The sequence below is a fragment of the Prunus persica genome, chromosome G2, assembly GCF_000346465.2.
Source record: "Prunus persica cultivar Lovell chromosome G2, Prunus_persica_NCBIv2, whole genome shotgun sequence".
Lineage (NCBI taxonomy): Eukaryota > Viridiplantae > Streptophyta > Magnoliopsida > Rosales > Rosaceae > Prunus > Prunus persica.
In genome coordinates this window covers 6,227,521-6,233,521 of record NC_034010.1, presented here as the reverse complement: position 1 = coordinate 6,233,521, position 6,001 = coordinate 6,227,521, and positions in this window count along the sequence as shown.

Genomic DNA, 6,001 nt, shown 5'->3' with positions numbered 1-6,001 from the left:
GCCAAGGCCGAGTATTTCAACTCAAAGTCCAGGCCTTCGGCGTATCAGCAAGAACCAGCGTTGAAGAGTTACCCCGGGCAAGAATTTTCATATGCCCCTAGAAGAACTGGCGAATCCTCGGCAGGGCACAAACGGAAAGATGACCGAGACGCTCGGCAGGGGAACTTAAAGAAAGAAAAAGGAAAATACGGTCGCAACGACCACCGGGCGCCCTTACCGAATTACGACCACGGTCAAGAAGTATTCACACCCTGCTAAATACCACCTACGAGGCCGTTTTGATAAACAAAAACGAGATAATACCAAAGCTGAACCACCGAAAGCCCAATCGGCAGGACAATCAGGATACCGGCAAATTATGCCGATACCACCAGCATAACAGTCATAACACTGAGGAGTGCATAAGCCTGAGGAAAATTGTCGAACGCTTAATTTGGGAACATAAGCTGGATCAGTACATCGCCAGACCACCGCAAGCACCGGTGACGAATGGGAATCGACAGATCAACATGATCAGCACCATCAGTGGAGGTCCCACACTGGCGGGTATGTCCAATCAATCGGTAAAGCAATACATACGGGCTGCGCACTACCCTCAAGTCTTCGGCATAGAAGCTGATCGGCATCGCAAAGTTCCATGGGTAGGGTGGGAACCCATCGCATTTTGTGAAGAAGAGGAAAAATGGATCCTTTACCCCTATGATGACCCGATGATCATTTGAGTTGAAATCGCCAACTACGACGTAGGACGGGTACTGATTGACATTGGAAGTTCGGTAAATGTAATTTTCGCCGATGCTGTCAGAGGAATGGGAATAGCCGATAGCCAGGTTAATCGACAAATAACACCACTACTTAGTTTCTGTGGGGATCTGGTCCAGCCAGTCGGCAGTGTCAGTCTACCCATCGCCTTCGGTGTTGCCTCTCGGAAAACAATAACCTATGACCAATTTCTTATCGTCGACTGCCCAACGGCATATAACATCATAGTCGGACGAACGACACTTACCGGAATCAAAGCACACATGTCCCCCCATATGTTGTTGATGAAATTCCCAATGTACAACGGCACAGGCTCTGTTCGAGGAGATCAACTTAGTGCACAGACGTGCTATGAGACGGCACTAAAGTCAGTAGCCATTAAACCTCCATAGGAGACCATGTCTGTCCTGGGGGTACCGAACGGTAACGGGCTAATTGACGACCCAAGAGACAAAACCCCAACACCACAGGCACAACCCGCCAAAAAACTGGAAACGCTGATACTGGACGAAAAGCAACATGATCGGTGCGTCAAGATCGGCACCACACTCGCCCTGTTTCTCCGGACGCAGTTTATCGAGTTCATACGGCACTATGCCGAGGTTTTCGCCTGGTCTTATGATGACATGCCAGACATATCCCCTGAGGTCATCAGCCACAAGCTCAGCATCTCCCCCGCCTACAAACCTGTGAGACAGAAGCTTCGTTCATACGATGTCGAATGGTACGAAGCCATGCGTACCAAAGTTGACAAACTAAAAGCCATCGGCTTTATCAGGGAAGCAACGTACCCTATCTGCTAGCAAACTCGGTAATGGTACGCAAGGCAAAAGGCGGGTGGCGAATGTGCCAAGACTATATTGACCTGAACAAAGCCTGTCCGAAAGATAGCTTCTCGTTGCCCCGTATCGACCAGCTCGTGGACACAACTACCGGTCACGAGCTGCTGAGCTTCATGGACCCCTATTCGCGATACAACAAGATATTTATGAACCCTGCCGATAACGAGCATACGGCATTCATCACTGACCGAGGATTGTATGTTACAATGTCATGCCGTTCGGCCTAAAAAACACAAGGGCAACATACCAAAGGCTTGTTAACCGAATTTTCGCCAAACATATTGGCAGCAACATGGAAGTGTACGTTGATGATATGTTGGTAAAAAGCCAAACGACAAGGGAGCATCTAGACAACTTGACCCTCATGTTCGGTATACTGAAGGATTACCGAATGAGACTAAACGTAACGAAGTGCGCCTTCAGTGTGTCTTCGGGTAAGTTTCTCGGTTTTATGATCAGTCAGAGAGAGATCGAAGCAAATCCTGAGAAAATCAAGGCCATAATCGACATGGAAATGCCGAAGGCATAGAAGGAAATTTAGAGTCTCACCGGACGAGTCGCGGCATTAACACGCTTCATTTCCAAGGCTACCGATAAGTGCGTACCATTCTTTAAAGCCTTGAAAGGGGGCAAACAACATATCACGTGGACTGTCGAATGCGACAAAGCATTTCAAGACTTAAAGAACTACATGAGCAAGGCACCGCTATTGTCAAAACCACTTCCTAGTGAAGTTCTATTTCTCGACCTTTCGGTATCCAGCACTGCCGTCAGCTCGGTGTTGATAAGGAAGCCAGAGAAGGCAGAATTACCGATTTTTTACGTCAGTAAGGTGCTCCAGAGCACAGAGCTTCGGTATCCTCCTATGGAACGGCTAATCCTGGCTTTCATAGTCTCGGCTCGAAGACTCCGCCCATACTTCCAAGCGCACGAAATTACAGTCTTAACCAACCAACCGCTTTGGCAAGTAACCCAGAAACCAGAAACATTCGGCCGATTGATCAAATGGGCAATTGAGTTAAGGGAGTTTGACATACAGTTCATACCAAGACCTGCGGAGAAAGGGCAAGCCGTTGCTGACTTCATTTCCAAGCTTACACCTTCGGTGGCACCAGAGCCAGCCAGTTCAGACGCTGATGCCGAGGAGCCAGGCAAGAAGAATGCCGAACACTTCGACCCTTCCGTTCCCGTATGGATTCTGCATGTCGACAGCTCAGCAAATCAACAAGGTTGTGGAGCTGGTCTGGTGTTAACTACTCCAGATTGAGCCAAGGTCGAATATGCCCTCCGATTTAACTTCAGAACCTCCAACAACGAGGCTGAGTATGAAGCTCTTCTGGCCGGCCTTCGGCTAGCCAAGAGCATGAGCGCAAAACAAATCCACAGCGACTCCCAGCTCATAGTGAATCAAATAACGGCAGACTTCGCAGCTAGGGATACCTCCATGACAGCCTACTTATCAACCACACACTGACTCCTCGAGGCATTTCAGGCTTAAGAGATTCGGCAAATCCTCAGGATGGAAAATAGTCATGCCGATGCACTGGCACGACTAGCTTCGGCAATGAATGACAAGGTCGGCAGAAAGGTGCCGGTAGAGATCCTATCTCAAGCTAGCACGACAACTTTCAAGCTATGTACCATACGGTACGAAAACATGTGAGTGTCCCCTATTTACGGTTTCCTAACAAACGGTACACTGCCCTCCGACAAGTCACAGGCCCGAAAATTACGGTACCGATCGGCAAGATACACAGTTATCAATGACGTCATCTACAAACGCGGCTATACTATGCCGTATCTGAAATGCATCACCACCAAAAAAGGGGACTACGTCCTTCGGGAAATCCACGGGGGCGTGTGTGGCGACCATTTTGGATCCTGATCGCTCGCACATAAGGCCTTTAAGCAAGGGTATTATTGGCCCACTATGCACCAAGACGCAATCACACTAGTAAAGAGGTACGACAAATGTCAACGCTTCGGCAACATACCTTACATCCCTCTCGAGCCTTTAACATTGATCTTAAGCCCATGGCCTTTCGCCCAATGGGAACTGGACTTGATCGGTCCAATGCCGCAAGACAAAGGCCAGGTCAAGTATGCCGTGGTTGCTGTGGACTATTTCACCAAATGGGTAGAGGCCAAAGCTCTGGCAACCATAACGGCAGCTAGGATGGAAGACTTTATCTGGAATCACATTTGCTACCAATTCGATATCCCCTATGCAATCGTCACCGATAATGGCAGGCAGTTTGACTCGAAAATCTTTAGACAGTTATACACTCGCCTCAAGATCAATCTGTTCTTCGCTTCGCCAGCTCACCCCCAGTCGAACGATCAAGTCGAAGTAATAAACAAAATCATTAAGAAACTGCTGAAACAGCAGCTCGACAAAGCCAAGGGAGCAGCTCGACAAAGCCGGAGAAACTTCCGGAAGCACTATGGGCCATTCGGACATCCTACCGAATGTCAGCCGGAGAAACTTCCGGAAGCACTATGGGCCATTCGGACATCCTACCGAACGTCAACCGGAGAAACCCCTTTCTCTCTAGCCTTCGACTCGGAAGCCGTAGTTCCCGTGGAGATCGACGAGCCCTCTTATCAAATGGAAAGCTTGGCTCCAAAGACGAACGAGGAAGCACTCGCACTAAGCCTCGACTTGATCGAAGAACGCCGAGCGCAAGCCAACCTTCGGAATGAGGCATAGAAGCAGCGCGTCTCTCGATATTACGACTCCAGGCTTAGAACCCGCTCTTTCCAAATTGGGGACTAGGTCACGCGAAAAGTCTCTCTGGCAACCAAGAATCCCACAGAAGGGACCCTCGGACCTTCCTGGGAGGGACCATATGAGGTCAAAGGCATCCTGCGATCGGGGACCTATCGACTAAGAGACTCCAACGGTAAGACCCTCGGTCATCCTTGGAACATAGAGCATTTGAAATATTATTTTAAATAAGTCACCTAGCCTACGGCAGGGCAAAAGTATAATATGATGAACCTGTAACTCATGCCTTTGGCAAAAATTAAAAAAAAGAAAAAGAAAAGGGCCTTCGGCTTATATATAGTCAGAACCTTCGGTATGTTTGTTTATTTTTCATTATTTAAAAGATACGGTAGGGACCATCGGTAATGAATTACCCTATGCTTATAAATTAAACTTTTATTTACCCTATGGCAGTGGATAGGCATGAGTCCAATACTACCGATCTTATCTGCACTCGCAAATTTGCCAAATTGAAGAAAATTCTTTATTTATACATATGATTTGCCTTCGGCAATTAAAAACTGTTAGCCCTCGGCGACAATAAAGAATGCAGAAACGGTAGAAAGCATAAATTACCAAATGATCAAAAGCAGTTAAATATCAAAATATATTAAGAGATGCACTTGGCATCAAGGTGTTCAGATAAGCTACTTTATGGCAGGTACAAAGAAAATAAACACAAAGCAATAGATAAATTAAGCGGTAGGCCCCTAGCCAGCAGCATCGGCAGGAGCTTCCTCGACAACAGCAGGGCACTCGGCAGCAAAGGCCTTCTCCGGAGCGGCCTCCCCCTCATATTCTTCGATCATCTCCTCGGTAATGCCCTCCGGTAGAGGAGGAGGATCGGCGATGAAGTTGAGGTTTAGCTTCCGACCGGGGTTGTACCGTTTGAAGCAATAGAGGAGATCCGCCATCTCCAAGCCTACCTCACTGTCTAGCAGGACAGTGAACTCCTCATATGAACGGTAACCCCTTATCGCCTCCTGAATGGCAGCCTCGATCTCCGAAGCCTTCGCCATGGCAGCCTCAGATTCCTCCAGCGCCACTTGCACAGCTGCCTTGGCCTCCTCAGCATCTCTCGCCACCGACACCGCGGTCTCCAGAGCCACTCTAATCTCTGCCAGCTTAGCCTTTGAAGCTTTAACTTGTCGTTCAGCAGCTTGTTTGACCTTCAGCAGATGAGTGTGGTGTTGAAGAGCCTTGCCTGCCTCGGCAACCTTTGCACGGCCATCCTCGTAAGCCTTCTTGGCGCGCTCGGCAGTAGTGATGGCCCACTTCATGCACAGCCACATGTCCATCGACTCCTGAAAAACAAGTTAAGTTCTGAAGAATTCTGAAAGCAAAAGGCGGCCACACATGGGTATCAAAAAACTTACCGCACTTCCCTATGCCTGGAGACGGAAGGCACAACCGGCTTCTTCCCGAAGGAGCTTCTTCGGCAGTACCTCGATCTTTGACAATTCCATTTGCGAACCAAGGAAATGTTGATAGGCTCGGTAGGGCCTTCGTCATCTTCGACATAAAGGATAGCCTTCGGGATGTCCGAAGGCCGACCACGCTTGGGCACGGGCTCGGCGTCAAGGTCCACTGTGAGCGACCGCTTCCTGGCAGCTTTGGAGGCCGTGTCTTC